The 24,477-nt window shown below is 43.8% G+C and overlaps 2 non-coding genes across 2 annotated transcripts; both read right to left on the minus strand.

The window, feature by feature from the left end:
• Window positions 1–3,856: 3,856 nt before the first annotated feature.
• trnag-ucc (transfer RNA glycine (anticodon UCC)) lies at window positions 3,857–3,928 on the minus strand. Its single transcript has one exon. It is a non-coding gene; the product is annotated as a tRNA-Gly (tRNA).
• Window positions 3,929–6,330: 2,402 nt separating this feature from the next.
• trnag-ucc (transfer RNA glycine (anticodon UCC)) lies at window positions 6,331–6,402 on the minus strand. The gene has a single exon. It is a non-coding gene; the product is annotated as a tRNA-Gly (tRNA).
• Between the last annotated feature and the right edge of the window lie 18,075 nt (window positions 6,403–24,477).

Consider the following 24,477-nt stretch of genomic DNA (forward strand, 5'->3'; position numbering starts at 1 on the left):
ATCCCCCTGTCCACGCAACAGTAAATCAAAGATCCATCTCAATGCTTTTCACAATAAGTACCTCCCCAGTCCCTCACTAATAAATCAATGGTCCATTTAAACAAACTGGGAATTGCATTCCACAGTCTGCAGCAGCTTCCCAAAACCAATGACTAATGTTTTATCATCTGCAAATTTGATATCCGAACCAATTCCACATCAGTGATAGATACACCAGACAAAAGGTGTGACTAATACTGAAGCCTGGGGAAAAATCAAAGAATTGCGAAACTTCATCAAATGGGGACATACCAAACCCAAAATGGCAACACTGCTTTCTCCCCACTGAAGGTGCAACACTGCTCAGATTCTCCGGCAATTTCTGTTCAGTTTCTGACCTTGAGGAACTCAACTATTTCAAAACACATGCAGTATTCTTCTTATCATCAGGTTGGTCTACATCACAAACACTTCCTTCTTCTTTATCCTTTAAAGCAAATCAGTCAAGTTCATCCGACACTACCTTCCTTAACAATTCCATGATGACTATCTTGGATGATGACGTGGAGGAGCCGGTGTTGGACTGGAGTGGACAATGTTAAAAACCACATAACACCAGCGTATAGTCCACAGCTTTATTTGGAAGCAATAGCTGCTCCTTCATCAGGTAACAATGTGTGATTTCTTTTCAGCTTCATCTTGGATTGAACTTTCACTCACCGTGTGGTTATTTTATCATCTTCAGAGTTTTACCGAGTCATTTGCTCATTAATGGAAATATAAAAGCAGCTGGTCTCCACTCCTCCTATTTCTGACCTGCACCGTCCAACACAAGGGCAACAATTATTGTCCGTTTTCTTATTCTCTCTGATCTGGGAACTTCATTGTTGCACAAGTTAGTGACCGCTACTGACCACAAGTGGGAATTGCAACCAACCCGCAGAAATACTCAAGAGTCTGTCAGGGTGAATGAAGTCAGCAAACAGATTCTGTCTGTGCACGACACAATCAGATTGGTGTACATTTCGATTCAAAAATAAAATAACCGACCTGATATCATAAGTAATGCTGTGCCCATAAACAATGGACTGCCCAGACAGTTTTCACTTGATATTAGGCTGTATTTCACAAAAACACTGGGAGTAATGTTGAAAGGAGGAAATCTAGAAATAAAATGAAAAACTCAGGATTTCTGTCAAGACGCCAGTTTATTTGAAACGGGTATCGCCCTGACTCCTTAATCTTCTAGGGTCCCTCCTCAATTTCAAAGTGGTGGGAAACCGCCACTGCAGAGGTTTGGCGCCGTTCGTGTGGCTGACTCAAGCTTCTGTGCTTATCGAAGTGTTTCATTCCCACTGCGGAAAGTGGTCTTTTTGGTGTTGAGCGGTTTAAAAGCCGCCGCATGCGATGGCCGGGAATCGAACCGGGTCAACTGTTTGGAAAGGCAGCTATGCTCACCACTATACCACCATCGCAACTGGGACGTGTCCTCCACACATCAGCTAATGTGCAATTCGACCAATAGTTCTTCATTCGAAATTTCAGTCTTCTTGCAAATTTTACGCTGAAATATTGCAATTCACCACTAATAAAAGACTGACTTTTACTCGTTCCATACTTCTCATTATACCTTTTCATTCACACTTTCTCATGCACACAAACCAGCATTTATCATCATCTCAGATAAATCCACAGCTAAAATATCAACAAAATCTCACCGCAACCCGGGATCTGTCACACAATCAAAACTTGTCAACTTCTCACAAACGCTTTTGCCCCAAACATCCATTCTCCTGCTCCTCGGATGCTGTCTGACCTGCTCTGCTTTTCCACCACCACTCTCATCTCCACCAGTGGCAGTACCCACTTTCGCCTTTCTCTTCATACACTTTTCCCACCAACTTTGCTTTTTCTTTCTGATTTACCGCATCTGTACTACTTTCCGCTTTTAACATTTCTGAAGGGTTTTCCACAAACAAAAAGGCAAAAAGAAGGAACTGTTAGACTGAGTACATGCTGCAGTAATTCTGGAGAGGAGGAAACTCCTGGTAACAGTTCACGAAGCAGAAATCTCTCGAGAAATCTGTATTAATCCGCACTTCCATTCTCTTGATCGATTTGTAGTTTTCTCTGTTACATTGTAGAAGAGGGGGAGGGTGGAGTCGCAGCTGGGAGGGAGAGAAACCAGGCTGATTTTCAAAGTTTTAGAATCAGAGTGTCATACAGCATGGAAACAGATCCTTAGGTCCAGCCAGTTTATGCTGACCATTTCCCCAAACACAACTGTAACCACCTGCATGCAATTGAACATTTCCCATTTGCTAGCATTTGGTCATATCTCTCTAAACCTTTCCTATTCGTGAACTTATCCAAGCGTCTTTTCAACGTTGTAACTGTACCTGCGTCCACCACTTTCTCTGACAGTTCATTGCACGCACCAAGCACTCGATGTGTAAAAAAATTGTCCCTCATTTCCTTTTTAAATCCATAATCCCCCTGTCCACGCAACAGTAAATCAAAGATCCATCTCAATGCTTTCACAATAAGTACCTCCCCCAGTCCCTCACTAATAAATCAATGGTCCATTTAAACAAACTGGGAATTGCATTCCACAGTCTGCAGACAGCTTCCCCAAAACCAATGACTAATGTTTTATCATCTGCAAATTTGATATCCGACACCAATTCCACATCAGTGATAGATACACCAGACAAACAGGTGACTAATACTGAAGCCTGGGGAAAAATCAAAGAATTGCGAAACTTCATCAAATGGGGACATACCAAACCCAAAATGGCAACACTGCTTTCTCCCACTGAAGGTGCAACACTGCTCAGATTCTCCGGCAATTTCTGTTCAGTTTCTGAACCTTGAGGAACTCAACTATTTCAAAACACATGCAGTATTCTTCTTATCATCAGGTTGGTCTACATCACAAACACTTCCTTCTTCTTTATCCTTTAAAGCAAATCAGTCAAGTTCATCCGACACTACCTTCCCTTAACAATTCCATGATGACTATCTTGGATGATGACGTGGAGGAGCCGGTGTTGGACTGGAGTGGACAATGTTAAAAACCACATAACACCAGCTTATAGTCCAACAGCTTTATTTGGAAGCAATAGCTGCTCCTTCATCAGGTAACAATGTGTGATTCCTTTTCAGCTTCATCTTGGATTGAACTTTCACTCACCGTGTGGTTATTTCTATCATCTCTCAGAGTTTTACCGAGTCATTTGCTCATTAATGGAAATATAAAAGCAGCTGGTCTCCACTCCTCCTATTTCTGACCTGCACCGTCCAACACAAGGGCAACAATTATTGTCTGTTTTCTTATTCTCTCTGATCTGGAACTTCATTGTTGCACAAGTTAGTGACCGCTACTGACCACAAGTGGGAATTGCAACCAACCCGCAGAAATACTCAAGAGTCTGTCAGGGTGAATGAAGTCAGCAAACAGATTCTGTCTGTGCACGACACAATCAGATTGGTGTACATTTCGATTCAAAAATAAAATAACCGACCTGATATCATAAGTAATGCTGTGCCCATAAACAATGGACTGCCCAGACAGTTTTCACTTGATATTAGGCTGTATTTCACAAAAACACTGGGAGTAATGTTGAAAGGAGGGAAATCTAGAAATAAAATGAAAAACTCAGGATTTCTGTCAAGACGCCAGTTTATTTGAAACGGGTATCGCCCTGACTCCTTAATCTTCTAGGGTCCCTCCTCAATTTCAAAGTGGTGGGAAACCGCACTGCAGAGGTTTGGCGCCGTTCGTGTGGCTGACTCAAGCTTCTGTGCTTATCGAAGTGTTTCATTCCCACTGCGGAAAGTGGTCTTTTTGGTGTTGAGCGGTTTAAAAGCCACCGCATGCGATGGCCGGGAATCGAACCCGGGTCAACTGCTTGGAAGGCAGCTATGCTCACCACTATACCACCATCGCAACTGGGACACGTCCTCCACACATCAGCTAATGTGCAATTCGACCAATAGTTCTTCATTCGAAATTTCAGTCTTCTTGCAAATTTTACGCTGAAATATTGCAATTCACCACTAATAAAAGACTGACTTTTACTCGTTCCATACTTCTCATTATACCTTTTCATTCACACTTTCTCATGCACACAAACCAGCATTTATCATCATCTCAGATAAATCCACAGCTAAAATATCAACAAAATCTCACCGCAACCCGGGATCTGTCACACAATCAAAACTTGTCAACTTCTCACAAACGCTTTTGCCCCAAACATCCATTCTCCTGCTCCTCGGATGCTGTCTGACCTGCTCTGCTTTTCCACCACCACTCTCATCTCCACCAGTGGCAGTACCCACTTTCGCCTTTCTCTTCATACACTTTTCCCACCAACTTTGCTTTTTCTTTCTGATTTACCGCATCTGTACTACTTTCCGCTTTTAACATTTCTGAAGGGTTTTCCACAACAAAAAGGCAAAAAGAAGGAACTGTTAGACTGAGTACATGCTGCAGTAATTCTGGAGAAGAGGAAACTCCTGGTAACAGTTCACGAAGCAGAAATCTCTCGAGAAATCTGTATTAATCCGCACTTCCATTCTCTTGATCGATTTGTAGTTTTCTCTGTTACATTGTAGAAGAGGGGGAGGGTGGAGTCGCAGCTGGGAGGGAGAGAAACCAGGCTGATTTTCAAAGTTTTAGAATCAGAGTGTCATACAGCATGGAAACAGATCCTTAGGTCCAGCCAGTTTATGCTGACCATTTCCCCAAACACAACTGTAACCACCTGCATGCAATTGAACATTTCCCATTTGCTAGCATTTGGTCATATCTCTCTAAACCTTTCCTATTCGTGAACTTATCCAAGCGTCTTTTCAACGTTGTAACTGTACCTGCGTCCACCACTTTCTCTGACAGTTCATTGCACGCACCAAGCACTCGATGTGTAAAAAAATTGTCCCTCATTTCCTTTATAAATCCATAATCCCCCTGTCCACGCAACAGTAAATCAAAGATCCATCTCAATGCTTTTCACAATAAGTACCTCCCCCAGTCCCTCACTAATAAATCAATGGTCCATTTAAACAAACTGGGAATTGCATTCCACAGTCTGCAGACAGCTTCCCCAAAACCAATGACTAATGTTTTATCATCTGCAAATTTGATATCCGACACCAATTCCACATCAGTGATAGATACACCAGACAAACAGGTGACTAATACTGAAGCCTGGGGAAAATCAAAGAATTGCGAAACTTCATCAAATGGGGCATACCAAACCCAAAATGGCAACACTGCTTTCTCCCCACTGAAGGTGCAACACTGCTCAGATTCTCCGGCAATTTCTGTTCAGTTTCTGAACCTTGAGGAACTCAACTATTTCAAAACACATGCAGTATTCTTCTTATCATCAGGTTGGTCTACATCACAAACACTTCCTTCTTCTTTATCCTTTAAAGCAAATCAGTCAAGTTCATCCGACACTATCTTCCCTTAACAATTCCATGATGACTATCTTGGATGATGACGTGGAGGAGCCGGTGTTGGACTGGAGTGGACAATGTTAAAAACCACATAACACCAGCGTATAGTCCAACAGCTTTATTTGGAAGCAATAGCTGCTCCTTCATCAGGTAACAATGTGTGATTCCTTTTCAGCTTCATCTTGGATTGAACTTTCACTCACCGTGTGGTTATTTCTATCATCTCTCAGAGTTTTACCGAGTCATTTGCTCATTAATGGAAATATAAAAGCAGCTGGTCTCCACTCCTCCTATTTCTGACCTGCACCGTCCAACACAAGGGCAACAATTATTGTCTGTTTTCTTATTCTCTCTGATCTGGGAACTTCATTGTTGCACAAGTTAGTGACCGCTACTGACCACAAGTGGGAATTGCAACCAACCCGCAGAAATACTCAAGAGTCTGTCAGGGTGAATGAAGTCAGCAAACAGATTCTGTCTGTGCACGACACAATCAGATTGGTGTACATTTCGATTCAAAAATAAAATAACCGACCTGATATCATAAGTAATGCTGTGCCCATAAACAATGGACTGCCCAGACAGTTTTCACTTGATATTAGGCTGTATTTCACAAAAACACTGCGAGTAATGTTGAAAGGAGGGAAATCTAGAAATAAAATGAAAAACTCAGGATTTCTGTCAAGACGCCAGTTTATTTGAAACGGGTATCGCCCTGACTCCTTAATCTTCTAGGGTCCCTCCTCAATTTCAAAGTGGTGGGAAACCGCACTGCAGAGGTTTGGCGCCGTTCGTGTGGCTGACTCAAGCTTCTGTGCATATCGAAGTGTTTCATTCCCACTGCGGAAAGTGGTCTTTTTGGTGTTGAGCGGTTTAAAAGCCACCGCATGCGATGGCCGGGAATCGAACCCGGGTCAACTGCTTGGAAGGCAGCTATGCTCACCACTATACCACCATCGCAACTGGGACATGTCCTCCACACATCAGCTAATGTGCAATTCGACCAATAGTTCTTCATTCGAAATTTCAGTCTTCTTGCAAATTTTACGCTGAAATATTGCAATTCACCACTAATAAAAGACTGACTTTTACTCGTTCCATACTTCTCATTATACCTTTTCATTCACACTTTCTCATGCACACAAACCAGCATTTATCATCATCTCAGATAAATCCACAGCTAAAATATCAACAAAATCTCACCGCAACCCGGGATCTGTCACACAATCAAAACTTGTCAACTTCTCACAAACGCTTTTGCCCCAAACATCCATTCTCCTGCTCCTCGGATGCTGTCTGACCTGCTCTGCTTTTCCACCACCACTCTCATCTCCACCAGTGGCAGTACCCACTTTCGCCTTTCTCTTCATACACTTTTCCCACCAACTTTGCTTTTTCTTTCTGATTTACCGCATCTGTACTACTTTCCGCTTTTAACATTTCTGAAGGGTTTTCCACAAACAAAAAGGCAAAAAGAAGGAACTGTTAGACTGAGTACATGCTGCAGTAATTCTGGAGAAGAGGAAACTCCTGGTAACAGTTCACGAAGCAGAAATCTCTCGAGAAATCTGTATTAATCCGCACTTCCATTCTCTTGATCGATTTGTAGTTTTCTCTGTTACATTGTAGAAGAGGGGGAGGGTGGAGTCGCAGGCTGATTTTCAAAGTTTTAGAATCAGAGTGTCATACAGCATGGAAACAGATCCTTAGGTCCAGCCAGTTTATGCTGACCATGTCCCCAAACACAACTGTAACCACCTGCATGCAATTGAACATTTCCCATTTGCTAGCATTTGGTCATATCTCTCTAAACCTTTCCTATTCGTGAACTTATCCAAGCGTCTTTTCAACGTTGTAACTGTACCTGCGTCCACCACTTTCTCTGACAGTTCATTGCACGCACCAAGCACTCGATGTGTAAAAAAATTGTCCCTCATTTCCTTTTTAAATCCATAATCCCCCTGTCCACGCAACAGTAAATCAAAGATCCATCTCAATGCTTTTCACAATAAGTACCTCCCCCAGTCCCTCACTAATAAATCAATGGTCCATTTAAACAAACTGGGAATTGCATTCCACAGTCTGCAGACAGCTTCCCCAAAACCAATGACTAATGTTTTATCATCTGCAAATTTGATATCCGACACCAATTCCACATCAGTGATAGATACACCAGACAAACAGGTGACTAATACTGAAGCCTGGGGAAAAATCAAAGAATTGCGAAACTTCATCAAATGGGGACATACCAAACCCAAAATGGCAACACTGCTTTCTCCCCACTGAAGGTGCAACACTGCTCAGATTCTCCGGCAATTTCTGTTCAGTTTCTGAACCTTGAGGAACTCAACTATTTCAAAACACATGCAGTATTCTTCTTATCATCAGGTTGGTCTACATCACAAACACTTCCTTCTTCTTTATCCTTTAAAGCAAATCAGTCAAGTTCATCCGACACTACCTTCCCTTAACAATTCCATGATGACTATCTTGGATGATGACGTGGAGGAGCCGGTGTTGGACTGGAGTGGACAATGTTAAAAACCACATAACACCAGCGTATAGTCCAACAGCTTTATTTGGAAGCAATAGCTGCTCCTTCATCAGGTAACAATGTGTGATTTCTTTTCAGCTTCACCTTGGATTGAACTTTCACTCACCGTGTGGTTATTTCTATCATCTCTCAGAGTTTTACCGAGTCATTTGCTCATTAATGGAAATATAAAAGCAGCTGGTCTCCACTCCTCCTATTTCTGACCTGCACCGTCCAACACAAGGGCAACAATTATTGTCTGTTTTCTTATTCTCTCTGATCTGGGAACTTCATTGTTGCACAAGTTAGTGACCGCTACTGACCACAAGTGGGAATTGCAACCAACCCGCAGAAATACTCAAGAGTCTGTCAGGGTGAATGAAGTCAGCAAACAGATTCTGTCTGTGCACGACACAATCAGATTGGTGTACATTTCGATTCAAAAATAAAATAACCGACCTGATATCATAAGTAATGCTGTGCCCATAAACAATGGACTGCCCAGACAGTTTTCACTTGATATTAGGCTGTATTTCACAAAAACACTGCGAGTAATGTTGAAAGGAGGGAAATCTAGAAATAAAATGAAAAACTCAGGATTTCTGTCAAGACGCCAGTTTATTTGAAACGGGTATCGCCCTGACTCCTTAATCTTCTAGGGTCCCTCCTCAATTTCAAAGTGGTGGGAAACCGCACTGCAGAGGTTTGGCGCCGTTCGTGTGGCTGACTCAAGCTTCTGTGCATATCGAAGTGTTTCATTCCCACTGCGGAAAGTGGTCTTTTTGGTGTTGAGCGGTTTAAAAGCCGCCGCATGCGATGGCCGGGAAACGAACCCGGGTCAACTGCTTGGAAGGCAGCTATGCTCACCACTACACCCCCTTTGCTACACCTTGCAAGTGTTGGAGAAATCCGCTGATGTGCAATTCAAGCAATAGTTGTTGATTCTAAATTTCGTTCTTCTTTTATTAGAAATGTTGCAGTGAAATATTCGAATTGAGAAGTCACAACAGAAAGAGTGTTACTGTGTGGATCGATCTCATTATGCCCCGCCTCACTTTTTAATACACACAAAGCAGTATTTCGGATTTCTCATGATCTGAAATCAATCAATAACAAAAGTACCAAGGAAATCTCAGGGCAACAGTGAAACCATCACACGATTCAAACTTGTGAAGTTCTCAGAAAGGGTCACCCGACCGAAATGTGAACTCTTCATACAGCTTTCCCACCGACTTCGGTTTTGGTTTCTGATTTACAGCATCCGCAATTCTTTCGGGTTTTAAAACTTGGGAAGGCTTTTTGGAAACCAAAACGGCACCAAAAAAACAGGAACTGTTGGACAGACTGAGCAGATGCTGCAGTAATTTTGCAGAGTCGGAAAACCCTCTCGAGAAATGTGCACTAATGCACAGTTGGAATCCGTTGATCGATTTGCAGATTCTTCTTTTGCTTTGTAGAAGAGGGGGAGGGTGGAGTCGCCGCTGGGAGGGAGAGAAACCAGGCTCATTTCCAATATTTTAGAATCAGAGTGTTATACAGCATGGAAACAGATCCTTGGGTCTCACCAGATCACACTGACCATGTTCCCAAACTCAACTTGAACCACCCGCATGTGCTTGAACATTTCCCATTTGCCAGTATTTCGTCATATCCCTCTAGACCTTTCCAACTCATGATTCGAAGGTGCCGGTGTTGGACTGTGGTGGACAACGTTAAAAATCACACTACACCGGGGTATAGTCCAGCAGGTTTCTTTGGAAGTATAACCTTTCCAAACGCTGTCTCTTCATCAGGTGGTTGTGGAGATGAACTATTAGACACAGAATTTATAGCAACAGGATTGCAGGTATCATGGAATGTAATATTAAATATATTTAGATTAAGTCTCTCATCTTTTAGAATGACCATGTTAGTTTCAGTTCTTTCATATGTAAATCCCAGAACTTTTTTAGAAGTTATCTTCTCAAGATATCTTTAACAATAGGTGCCACCTCAGCTCAGATAATGCATTGAAGGTGTGAGGTTAAAGTTTGTCTGGGTCCCAGTGTACAGATTCTTGCATGGATTTATGCAGTTTTTGACCAAAATAAAATATAATTCTGTAAGTACAAATTCACCCCACAAACTTATAGGTGTGTGCGTGCTGGGGAGACCGAGTGTGTGTGTGCAGTGAGAGGTGTGAGTGTCTGTCAGTGAGTGTGTGTGGGTGTATGTGTCTGAGTGTATGGTGTATCAGACTGTGAGAGGGCGCATGCGTGAGTGTGACTGTGGGGAATGTGTGTTTGAGCTTATGAGAGAGAGCTTGCATATGAGAGAGGGCCTGCATGAGTATGGGGTGTGTGTGTGTGTGTGTGTGTGTGAGTGTGAGAGAGAGAGAGAGAGAGTGTAAAGTGCAGTGGGGTCACCTGTAGTGTGACATGAACTCAAGGTTCCTGTTGAGGCCAGCCCCATGGCTACCGAACTTAACCATCAGCTTCTGCTTGGTCACTTTGCGTTGTTGCCTGCGCCAAAGTCCGCCTTGAAGGATGGTCACCCAAATGACCAAGGCTGAATGTCCCAGACTGCTGAAGAGTACTCCGAATGGGAAGGAATCAGTGTGGCCATTCCCAATGTTTTAAATGATCAATAACCATCAGAGCCCTCATCAGAACATAAGTGCGGAACATCTTGGTGCATGGAATCATCAACCTTTCCCTTTCAGATAGATCGATCCAGCTCATAACAACCAGCTGTTCGAAAACAAAACACATCTCCTGTAACAATGTTTACTACTATCAAATATCGCAATTCCATTTTCTGATTTTTCTCATTCTTTCTTGGTAATGTAAACACTTTGTTTTTCATTATGCAAATGTATTTCAATGTGAACTCCTTTATCAATTAGAGGATCATAATTCTGTTTTTCGATATTTCCAGTATTTTTGTTTACCAGTGGAAGCACATTGTTCCTTATTACGGAAATTGATTTCACTTTCAACTCCTTTGTCCAATCACCATTTCATTGTTTAGGTGAACAAATCAACTTCTTATCACTGACTCTTCGCATCAGTGAAGTATTTTTTGTTGTTTGTGGGTTGTGGACAGACCATAACATATAGGAGCAGCTCACTGAGTCTGCTTTGCCATTCAATCATGGCTGATGTGAGACACAAAGCTCACTCACTGCAATAATTTCAGTCCGAGACAAGATCTGAATCAGTAGTGCCCTTTATTTCACACTTGCAAGTGGGTGTGATGTCCACAAGGCAGGGACAAAACACACTGAATTCAACAAATACTCGATATTTATATAATTTGGTTCCTACATATTTTTTCTTATTTCATTGCTTCCCCCCTGTTTACATCCTCCACTCCCTAAGACCGGTACCCATTACTCCTGTTTATCTCGTGTCTTATCCGGTCTTGTCTGTGAAAAAACATGCTCATTCCTGTTCTCAAGGCCATTTGACCTCTTCCTGCTGTGGGCACATCCTGGCCTTACCATTAATTACTCCCTCCATCTGTGCCGCCCCTCTCAGCATCTTATCATTAAGACTCGTTTAATTGGGGTTTGTTCCTGTGTTTCTGTAAAAGTGGGAAACAGATGTTTATACCTACTGTTTATACAGGCATATTGAGTTTAACTGTCTGTCTTCACAGCATCTTATCACGAAGCCCCTTTAATTGGGGTTACCATTGTTGTGTAGTCCCTTTTCTTTCTTGCATACATTTTTAGCTAACACAAAAAAAACAATTATGCATTTCCTCCACATAACTCCCATTCTTGTTGACTCAGCTCCTGGCTAAAACAATTACACACTGATGTGCGTTCAGTTATTTTTTATATAATGTATTAGAATTGCAGAAGCAACATTAATTTACCATATCCCACAGCTGATATGGTTTTTAACCCCATTCTCCTGCCTTCTCTCCATAATCCTCAATCCCCTTACCAATCAAGGTCTTACCTATCTGAGTATTACATACCCTTAATGATTTGGCCTCCATAGCCCTCTGCAGCAGTGAATTCCTCAGATTTACCACCCTCTGGTTGAAGAAATTCCTCATTGTTTCATTTCTAAAGAGTCGTTCCCTTCACTCTGAGGCTGGGCGCCCCAGATCCTAGTCAACAGTGGAAAGGTCTGCTTCACATCCACTCTGTCTAGGCCTCTCAGTATTCAGTAAGTTTCAATGAAATCTTCTCTCATCCTTCTAACCTCCAATCAGTATAGATTCAAAGTTCTCAATCACTTATTTTTATTTCACCTGCAAACTAGCAACAGTGCCCTCAATCCCTTCATCCAGATCATTAATGTATAACATGAACAGTTGTTGTCCCTAAACTGACACATGCGAAATTCAACTAGTAACCAACTGCCACCTGAAAAAGACCCCTATCCCACTCTCTGCCTTCTGCCTCAATGTTGCTGGCAGTATCAGCACTTTTTGCCCATTGTTAATTCTTTTTCAGAATGTGATGCTGAGTCACTAGCTGAGGTGCTGTCGTCCACCTTGTAATATGTCTTGTCTGTGGCATTGTTTTGGTAATTCGGCTCTGCATCTTTTCTAGTTCCTGAAGCGTGAGACCTACAATTAGATGCAGTGTGTTTGTCAGGTCTAAACCAATAATTTGAAAAGATTAACTATACTGTCCTCATTAAAGAATTGTCTCAACATATCCTGTTTTCTTTTAAAATCTGTGAATGCAATTCTTCAAGACTCTCTGTTCCTGAACCACTGCTCAAATTGTATCACAAACTGGCATTTTAAATGTGAAGGGTTCAGCTGCAAATCTGGAATCTATCATTAAATAAGCGTTTGTTAAAGCATATTTAGATGTGATAATGAGGTGGCATTTTAGACCATCCAGGTTCGTTCTGAAGATTCTTTGTCGATCTCCTGTGTGATGCATTCCCACCTGTGCCTTGAACAGAGTCTGTGAATTCTGACTATTCCTCAATGGATATCAAAGTGTTCTCATACAGGATGATAGAATCATGCTGTACTGAAGAGGCCCTTTGGCCCATCAAGTCTGTACTTTCCAAAAATACAGTATTACTTACACCAATCCTACATTACAGCACTAGGCCCACAGCTTTGAATATTATGATGTCTGAATGCTCATCAAAGTGCTTTAAAAAACATTTTGAGGTTTTCCATCTCAAAGACTCTCCCCCGACAGTGAGATCCAGAGTCCCAACTTCCTTTGGTTGAACATGTTTTCGGCAAATCCCCTCTTAAACCTCCTGCCTTTCACTTTAAAGTTATATCTCCTTGTTATTGACCCTTCATCTGAAGTGAACAGCTGCTATGCCCTTCAAAATATTTTATACCTCTTTGAATACGCCCCTCTCTGCTCCGAAGAAAACACGCTGAGCTTATCCAATCTCTCTTCATTGCTGAAATACTCCATCCCAGAACCATCCTGGCGAATCTCCTCTGCAGCCCCTCCAGTGCAATCACATCATCCTTATAATTGCAGTGATGATATAGAAGCAGGATAGAAGATGAAAGCCTGACTAACAGGAAGCAGAGACTCAGAATAAACAGTTCCATTTCAAACTGGTAACTAGTGGAATGCCACAGGGATCAATGCTGTGATCTCAAATATTTACAAATTGCATTAAACTACTGGATTCGGTTGAGCAAATGGGAAGAAAAAGTATAATGTGGCCACAGCATAGTGGTATCTTATTGACAGGAATAATAGAAAGCAGTGGAAGGAGACAGACTGCAGAATTCAGCAGGAGAGGGATCTGGCTGTTGTTGTACATGAATCACAGAAAAAGTAGCATACATGTGCATTAAGTAATTAAGTACTCAAATGTAATATTGACCTTTAATGTTAGGGGGTGAAGCCCTCCCACCGGCTGTGGCCCGATCAGTCAATGTTCTATCTTGGTAACTCAACGTGGAGATTCTGTGCCCTCCCCTTCACTGTTTGATCATGCTGCATTGCCCTTTGAGAAGGGCACTGCTTGTGACTGGCCACTCAGGTGTTTCCTTTCTTCCTGGTGGTGGAATTTAAATAAAGTACAGACTAGTTGTTTTCACTGTGACCAACACCTGCACACACATGACATGGGTGCTGGGGAAAAATAAGCACAATCGCTGTCAGGTGATAGTGTTGGGGAAAAAAACAGAATTGTCAGAGGTTGTGTTCACTCTGACAGTGGCAAAAAAAGGGGGTGATATATAAATGCAGGGTGGTCTTAAGACGGTAACCATCAAAACCATTTGAGAAACATTTAGAGATTAAATATAGAAAGCTATGGGTCAAGTACTGGAAAATGGGATTAGGAATAGACGGATATTAGGTAACTGGCACAAATGTGATTGGGCAATGGTCACTTTTCTGTGCTGTAAAAAGAAATTCCATGACTCCATCTCCCACTTTCTAACTATGAAGTCAATCTCTTTGTCCTTCTCTCTCTCTCTCTCTCTCTCTCTCTAGGTTCCGCCTCCATTCTCTGGATTACACTGAATTCTCAACTAAAGGAACTGTGGACCTTGGAAATCAGAAGAAAAGTAAGAAATTGCTGGAAAGTATCATCATGCCCATGCAGTGATCCTTCTTCTGAACGTTTTCCATGAACACACCCACTTCCCTTATTCCAACCTCAAACCAATCCCTGCCCCATTCCCACTCATCCCACACGGACTCCGGACCACCTTTAAACCAGCAGTGTTCAGACCCGAACAGGACAAACGGTACAGACTACAGATTCAAAAACACCAGCAACAGCTCTCCTTCAAGATCCTCCGCTCCACGCTCGCAGCAATGCGCCGGCACCTAACCTCTCTACAGTCAGCCCTGCCTCAGCTGAGGGCCACACTCTCTCAGAATTGCAAAGGACCCACTCTGTACTACATCCTCAGGAGAATTCATATTCTCAACAAACAGTATTTCAATTCCATTTCAAACATCAAAAACTGTAAGTACAACAAACTTATATCTACCCACCTCCATAACCAGTGCTCCTCAAACATTCCAGCAGATTCCCCGGCCTCAGAAATGACTCAGACGCCATTAACCATCCAGCTGATGCAGCTACCACCCGCACGCTGATTGATGATGTCACTTCCGCCCTCATCATGGCCACTCCCACAATCACTTCCGCCCCTCACAATTCCTCATGCATCACACGTGACACTACTTATGCCCCCACCAGCGCCACTCACCTGCATTCTGCTGACACGCCCCCCACGGATCCCACTGTCACTATCCCCACCCGCCAGAACCCTGAGGGGAACACTACCCCTGCTCATGACTCCACCCCCATTCCCCCACCATCACACCCACTCCAGTTACAGGTTCCGCCCCCACTCCCAGCTCCACACCCACACCAGATCCCAGCTCCCAGCCCTGCTGAGTTTTCACTATCCCCACAAACCTCCCCCTCACTGAGGATGAACGATCAGTCCTCAGCAAAGGACTCCCCTCCGTCCACGCATCAATGAATTTAATCCACGCCATGACGTCGAAAATTCTTCTGTCGCCTCTGCCTCCGAGCTTACTTTCACAAACAGGATTCCCGACCACCTTTCGAGGACCCCTTCGCCCACCTCCAACATACTGCATCCACCTGGACACCCCGCGCTGGCCTATTCCCTGTCCTCGACCTCCTCATTTCCAACTGCCGCCCGGACATTAACCGCCTCAACCTGTCTACCCCCCTCCCCTACTCCAACCTCTCACCCTCACAACGCGCAGCCCTCCAATCCCTCTGCTCCAATCCCAACCTCACTATCAAGCCAGTGGATAAAGGGGGCGCAGTGGTAGTCTGGGACACTGACCTCTACACCGCTGAAGCCAAACGCCAACTCGAGGACACCTCTTCCTACTGCCCCCTCGACAATGACCCAACCCCCCATCACCAAACCATCATCTCCCAGACCATACAGCACCTCATCAACTCAGGAGGTCTGCCACCCACAGCTTCCAAACTCATAGTCCAGGAACCCCGCACTGCCCGGTTCTAACTCCTTCCCAAGATCCACAAGCCTGACCACCCTGGCCGACCCATTGTCTCAGCATGCTCCTGCTCCACTGAACTCATCTCTACCTACCTCGACACTGTCCTATATTCCCTAGTCCAGGAACTCCCCACATACATTCGAGACACCAACCATGCCCTCCACCTCCTCTAAGACTTCCGTTTCCCCAGCCCCCAATGCCTCATCTTCACCATGGATATCCAATCCCTCTACACCTCCATCCGCCATGACCACAGCCTCCAAGCCCTCCGAATTTTCCTCTCCAGATGTCCCCAACAGTACCCTTCCACCACTCTCATTCGTTTGGCCGAACTGGTCCTCACCCTTAATTTCTCCTTCGAATCCTCCCACTTCCTCCAGACCAAAGGCGTAGCCCTGGGTACACGTATGGGCCCCAGTTATGCCTGTCTCTTTGTTGGCTACATAGAACAGTTGATCTTCCGTAATTACACCAGCACCACTCCCCACCTCTTCCTCCGCTACATTGATGACTGCATTAGCGCCACCTCGTGCTCCCGCAAGGAGGTTGAGCAATTCGTCAACTTCACCAACACATTCCACCCTGACCTTAAATTTACCTGGACCATCTCCGACACCTCCCTCCCCTTCCTGGACCTCTCCATCTGCATTAATGACGACCGACTTGACACTGACATTTTTTACAAACCCACCGACTGGAATGTGTTGGTTTTTCACCAACCGTAACAAGGACAGAACGCCCCGGTGCTCACCTTCCACCCTACAAACCTTCGCATAAACCAAATAATCTACCGACGTTTCTGCCACCTCCAAACAGACCCCACCACCAGGGATATATTTCCCTCCCCACCCCTTTCCGCCTTCCGCAAAGACCGGTCCCTCCGTGACTACCTGGTAAGGTCCACGCCTCCCTACAACCCACCCTCCCCTCCTGGCACTTTCCCCTGCCACCGCAGGAACCTTCTACCTCACCTCTATCCAAGGCCCTAAAGGAGCCTTCCACATCCATCAAAGTTCTTCCTGCACATCCACTAATATCATTTATTGTATCCGTTGTTCCCGATGCGGTCTCCGATACATTGGGGAGACTGGGCGTCTCCTACCAGAGCGCTTTAGGGAACATCTCCGAGACACCCGCACCAATCAACCACACCGGCCCGTGGCCCAACATTTCAACTCCTCCTGCCACTCTGCCGAGGACATGGAAGTCCTGGGCCTCCTTCACCGCCGCTCCCTCGCCACCAGATGCCTGGAGGAAGAATGCCTCATCTTCCGCCTCGAAACACTTCAAACTCAGGCATCAATGTGGACTTCAACAGTTTCCTCATTTCCCCTTCCCCCACCTCACCCTAGTTCGAAACTTCCAGCTCAGCACTGTCCCCATGATTGTCCAGGCTTGTCCAACCTGCCTACCTCCTTTTCCACCTATCCACTCCACCGTCTCCTCCCTGACCTATCACCTTCATTCCCCCCCCCCCGCCCATCCATTGTACTCTATGCTACTTTCTCCCCACCCCCACACGCCTCTGGCTTATCTCTCCACGCTTCAGGCTCTCTGCCTTTATTCCTGATGAAGGACTTTTGCCTGAAACGTCGATTTCGCTGCACTTTAGATACTGCCTGAACTGCTGTGCTCTTCCAGCACCACTAATCCATTCCAACAAAGCTGACCAATCGGATCATAAGAACTTCAGTAGACTGGTCCTCTCCAGCCTCCCATTGGCTAGAACCGGAAAAATGACAGCCTCGCGATCGAATCGGACAGACCAGGATCTAAGCCCCGCCCCATAACAATGTAGCCGTTTCATGCACCCGGAAGCTGGTGTTGGCTGCAGTCGGAGGGAAGTTGCTGGTTGGTTTGTGAAGACGGTGAGAAATGGGATTGGTGTTCTTTCTGCTAGTGGAAGATTATAGTGAGGATATGTAGTCATACTGTAGTGTTACTACAAGCACAGATTGTTCCGGGAAGTCCAACTGCAGTTTCCACATGGGGGGAAAAATATAGAAACTCCCGTCTTGAGGAGCATGGAGCTCCTATCACTGAGCAGGCAGTGTGTGACCCAGGGAGAATGGAGATAGAGAGATCAGAGAGTGTGCAGCTCCCAGCAAAGGGACAATTAAGCAGCTACTTTTAAATTGTAACCTCCCTATTTTGTTCTATAAATCTACAATAGTAAGTGGAGTTGGTTCATCTTGATTCCATGTTTTTATTGAGATCTGTAATGAGCTGCCAGAGGAAGTGGTGGAGGCTGGTACAATGAAAAACATTTAAAAGTAATCTGGATGGGTATATGAATAGAAAGGATTTAGAGGGATATAGGTCAAATGCTGGCAAATGGGACCAGATTAATCTGGTCAGCATGGACGAGTTTGATAGAAAGGGTCTGTTTCCGTGGCTATAAATCTCTATGACTCTACGACCTGGCGAAGGTGTGAGATCAGACGTTATGTGACCCTGTGCGGTGGGTGGGAAGTTGGAGCCAGTGAGACCAGACGCACTTAGATGGCAGCAGGGGGAGGTGGGGGGTTGGAGCCAGTGAGATTAGATACTGTGTGACCTGGGAAGCCAATCTCCATCAGATGCCTCATGTGCAGTTTAATGTCTGTCATTGCAGCTGCTAAAGTTGTGCTGATGCAGTATACTGGCATTGCCTCACACTATATAAAAAAAAGGAGAGGACTTACACGGCAAATGGTAGGGCCCTGGGGATTGCTGACAAGCAGAGACCTTGATGTGCATGTACTATACAAAACGCTGGTGCGGCGGTACTTGGAATATTGTGTACAGTTCTGGTCGCCCCATTACAGGAAGGATGTGGAAGCATTGGAAAGGGTGCAGAGGAGATTTACCAGGATGTTGCCTGGTTTGGAGGGATGCTCTTATGAGTAAAGGCTGAGAGACTTGGGTCAGTTCTCATTGGAAAGAAGAAAGCTAAGAGAGGATTTGGTAGAGGCATACAAGATGATCAGAAGATTTGATGGGGTAGATAGTGAAAGTCGTTTTCCTAGGATGATGACACCAGTTTGTACGAGGGGGCATAGCAACAAATTGAGGGGCTTAAGACTGATGTCAGAGACAGGTTCTTTACTCAGAGAGTGATAAGGGTGTGGAATGCCCTGCCTGCCAATGGCTTTTGCCCGAAATGTCGCTTTTACTACTCCACGGATGCCGCCTGAAGTGCTGTGCTTTTCCAGTCCCACTAATCCAGAATGTAGTTAGCTCAGCCACATTAGAGTGATTTAAACAATCCTTGGATAAGCGCATGGATAATGATGGAGTTGAAAATCACACAACACCAGGTCATAGTCCAACAGGTGTAACTGGAAGCACATTAGCTTTCCAATTAAACCTGTTGGATTATGACCTGGTGTTTTGTGATTGTTAACTTTGGACACTCCAGTCCAACACCAGCATCTCCAAATAATGGATAATGATGGGATAGTGTAGGAGGATGGGCTTAACTTAGTTCACAGATCAGCACAACATCGAGGGCTGAAGGGCCTGTTCTGCGTTGTATTGTTCTATGTTCTAAGTTCGTTGAAAATGGAAGACAGAGTGCTGAAGGAAGTGTTTGGAACACTTGCCTTAATTGGTCAGGACCAAAGCCATGTGTGGACTACTGCCTATAATTTAGGTCGCTCTGCTAGAGGAAGAATGTTATTAACTTGGAAGAGTGCAAAAAAGACTTACTGGGATGTTACAAAGATGAGAATATTTGAGTTATAACAACAGGCTGGTTAGGCTGTGATTTCTTTTCCTGGGGTGCAAGGGGTGACCTTATAGAGGTTTATCAAATCATGAAGGGGATGGCTAAGGTTAATAGCAAAGGTCTTTACCCCAGGTTGGTGGTTTCCAAACCTAGAGGGCATAGGTTTAAAAGGGACCTGAGAGGCAACTTTTTCACACAGGATACTGTATGTAGAGGTGGGTACAATTATAACATTTAAAAGACATTTGGACAAGGACATGGTTGGGAAAGGTTTACAAAGATATGGACCAAATGCTGGCAAATTGTAAATGTACAGTTCCCAAGCTAACAGCAATTGTATTGACACAGAGGAAGGTTTAATGGGCAATTTAATGTATTCAAAAACACTCCATTTTTTTTGTTCCAGAGTATTATTATTTGGGAAGGTGTAACACCACCATGGCTAAAGGTTTGAACAGGAGAGAAAATTTGGTAAATTCAAGAGTGGAAATGGATACAGGTACTTGCACAGAATTTTTGACCTGGAAAAAAGCTTCTGATCTCAAACAAGAACTTTACATCGGAAAAGGGAACAGGCTAAGGGCTGAGCAGAATGAGGAGAAAGTGATCACGTAGAATAGGCTTGTCCATTTGGGGACCCAGCAGCCAAAATGAGGCTTAGCAGGGTGTTTTATTCATGTTTTATCAACCTGCTTGAAAATCCTACAACACGCCTTCTGGGGTGACATTCAAACATGAGCCTTGTGACCCAGAAGCAGAGACACTGCCCCCTGTGCCACTAGAGCCCAGGACTAAATTATTTTGACTGCCTCCTGTTTCATTACATGCTGTGCTACTTTCAAATAATGTCTAACCAACTCACCCATGCTATTTAATCGCTCCCTAAAATTTTACACATAATCCAAATATCTGGTCTCTGAACTCAGACTCACCAATTTCTCCTTAATTAATTATCAACTCATGCCCGAAAAGTAATTCAAATAAACTGAATTTACTTGATTCATTAGGTGCATACTTAATTACACAGAGTACAAATGGAATTCCTTTATCCCAATCCTCTGGAGGACCTTGACTATAACCCCTGAACATGGTCTTTAAATTTTGATGCCACCATTCAATGCTTCCTGCAATTCTGGATGGTATGCAGTGGATTTGAATTGTTGTAGAACTACTATTGTTGAATATTTCCTTGAATATCTTTGATGTAAAATTTTACCTTAATCTGATTGTATCTCTGTGGGTAGTCTGTATTTGATTAAAAAAAATTGAGTAGCCCTTCTACAATCTTTTTAGCCATGATACTGTGGCCTCTGGAATTTTAGTAGATACGTCAATTATGGTTAACAAGTATTGATTTCCACTTTTTGTTTAAGGTAGGGGTCCTACACAATCAATTAAAACTCTTGTAAAAGGCTCTTCAAATGCTGCAATGGGTGTTAAAAGTGTTGATTTTATCACTGCCTGAGATTACCCAATTGCCTGAAATGTATGATGTGTCTGGCAAATGCAAGCACATCCTTGTGCAGTCCAGACCAAAATAAAAGTTTGCTTTTTGAACTGAGTTTTTCTTACTCCCAAATGACCTCCTGCTGGTAATTCATTGCTACCAGCAACATTTCCTTTCCATACGATCTGATGAACTTCTGCCCATTTTTCATCTGCTCTCACTTTCTGATAAATGACATCTTGGTGAGGAAATGAACAAGGAGCAGGAGAATCGACGTTTCAGGCATGAGCCCTGCTTCAGGAATAAAGTGGTTGGTTCGGGCTCACGCCCGAAATGTCGATTCTCCTGCTCCTTGGATGCTGCCTGACCTGCTGTGCTTTTCCAGCACCACATGTTCAGCTCTGATCTCCAGCAGCTGCAGTCCTCACTTTCTCCTCTGAGGAAATGAACAGTCTGGGATACACTCAGATTCTTCTTCTATATTGATTTTGGATACAGCTGCTTTAGTTTTTCATCTTTCCACTGGAACTCAGCTAATTTTTCTGACCTAAAAATATCCAATTCATTCGCCACCTGTTCTTGTTTTTCCCCTGCCATCCCCCCACCCCACCCCACCCCCAACTATTTGATCAAACATAGTTTCTGATAATTGAACTTATCTCTTTTCTTTGATTTCTCCTCCTGTGGCTTTGTGACCTTTTCCCAGAGAAACAAAAACCTGGACATACTTCCTGTAAAACCTAGTTGCCTGATTTTCCAATAGCTTTTCAACCACAGTAGGCATCACTCTCCCAGCCTGCCCCTTGATGCACCTATGTCATCACCAAAGATAAATTGTATTTCTGGAACTGAGAATCTCTCTATTACCCCTACCACTTCGACACCATTTTTCACCAGATCCTGCACCCCCACTTTATATCATGGAACACTGCTCTTCTCACCATGAATTCCACATACTGCCACCTTCTCTAGCAATACTCTTTCTGAAGTATATATCACATCTCTCATCAAAGATCAACTTGCTCCTGTATCTCTTAAAATCTTAATTTCTTTACATACTCCTCTGGCACATTGGAGTAAACTTTATCCATGCCAGTAAATTCTTTAGAGATCTGGCACATTCTTCTCAACCAACCCCTGACCAGGCTGTACATTCTTTTGCAGCATTTTAGCTTCCACTGTGCTTTCCTTTACCACTTCAACAAAACTCGCTGGCTTATTCTGTTTCCTCTCTGCATTCTCAGTGCTTTTTCTAAACTATCAACACTACAACTTCAATGAAAACACCTGAGATTTTTTACTTCAGTTTCCCCTCATGGTACGTTTTCACCCTGTGATAAAGTATCTTCAACGTGATCCCCCTTTACCTCACTACCTGAAAACTTCTCTTTTCCCCAATTTCTATCCCTCAAAGATTGAAATTGATATTAGAAACCAACTTTGATTTATGAACTAACTCATAGGCATTTCTGTTCCTAATCTTGAAGTCTGAATTCTTTGCTCTTCCACATTTGAACTCCTCCAAACTAATCATCAAAGAGCATCATACCTTGATCTATTTCAATGCCTTTATCGATCTATCGAAATTACTTTGCTTCACATTTTCAAACCCAATGTGTGTTTGACCAGGGTCCGTCCTTAGCACTGAAACATTGTCCCTTGGCAAAGTTTGTCCGAAGATTTGTAGCTCGGGTGCTTGTTGCAGTGGTTCTGTTTGCCGATCTGGAAGTTTATGTTGCAAACGTTTCGTCCCCTGGCTAGGAGACATCATCAGTGCTCTGGAGCCTCCTGCGAAGCGCTTCTTTGATGTTTCTTCCGGCATTTATAGTGGTCTGTCCTTGCCGCTTCCGGGTGTCAGTTTCAGCTGTCCGCTGTAGTGATTGGTATATTGGGTCCAGGTCGATGTGTCTGTTGATGGAGTTTGTGGATGAATGCCATGCCTCTAGGAATTCCCTGGCTGTTCTCTGTCTGGCTTGCCCTATGACAGTCGTGTTTTCCCAGTCGAATTCATGTTGCTTGTTGTCTGAGTGTGTGGCTGCTAGGGATAGCTGGTCGTGTCGTTTCATGGCTAGTTGGTGTTCATGTATGCGGATTGTTAGCTGTCTTCCTGTTTGTCCTATATAGTGTTTTGTGCAGTCCTTGCATGGACTTTTGGCGCGCAATTTCTTGTTGTATTTGTGCAGGGAAACAGCCAAGCAGAACGGACTCAGGATGATCCAGGTAATGATCACAGACGCTCACAACCGACTGCACAAATACAAACAAGAAATTGCGCGCCAAAAGTCGTTAATTTCAAAGACCGCTAATCATGAATGGACCCGGGCCATAGAACATGCTGTCACTATAGGACAGAACAGGACAACACATCGCAAAAAAAACGGCATTAAAAGAAAAACTGGCCAAACTAACACACAAAAAAGAGGACACTACAACACACACCTGGGTTAAAAACTTCGCCCACAAACAGCTCACAGACATGGAAAGAACTATACTGACCAAGGGACTCAACTACAACCACAGGGACGCCAAGACAGCAGACTTCCTAGCAGCACTCGAATGCACACTCAGGAACAATGGACTGACTGAAGAGACACAACAAACAGTGAGACAAACGGTCGTACCTATGATGATAAGAAAAAGACAAACACATAACCTCAACACCAAGGAGAGGGAAGCACTGAAAGCACTAAGAAATGATAAGAACATAATCATACTACCAGCAGATAAAGGCAGAATGACTGTCATCCTTCATAAATCAGACTACATCAAAAAAGCACAACACCGACTAGCAGACACCAACACCTACCAAATGAAGGATTCGGACCCCACGCCACAACTCACCAATAGAATAAATAACACTCTAAGGAATCTACAAAAAAAACGGACAGATAACCAAAGCGGACCTACGAAGAATGAAACCGGAAAGCAACAACACCCCCAGATTCTATGGACTACCCAAAGTACACAAACCAGACATCCCACTCAGACCCGTAGTATCACTACCAGGGACACCAGCATACAAACTGGCCAAAGAACTACAACAGAAACTGAAACACCTGGTCAGCGGATCCAAACACTCCATACAATCAACACAGGAATTCTTGGACGCCATCAGGAATACACACACAGACAAAGAAGAAACCATGATCTCATTCGACGTGACAGCACTGTTCACTTCGATTGACAAAACCCTAGCCAGAGAAACAATAGCCAACCTACTGGACATACATAACAGAAACCAGGAGGCGGAACCTATCAACAAAGACGGCATACTTAAACTACTGGACTTATGCCTCACTACACACTTTACATTCAACAATCAGATATACGAACAAATCAACGGAACACCCATGGGATCACCAATCTCGGGACTCATAGCAGAGGCAGTT

This window comes from Hemiscyllium ocellatum, unplaced genomic scaffold (assembly GCF_020745735.1).
Source record: "Hemiscyllium ocellatum isolate sHemOce1 unplaced genomic scaffold, sHemOce1.pat.X.cur. scaffold_2748_pat_ctg1, whole genome shotgun sequence".
NCBI lineage: Eukaryota > Metazoa > Chordata > Chondrichthyes > Orectolobiformes > Hemiscylliidae > Hemiscyllium > Hemiscyllium ocellatum.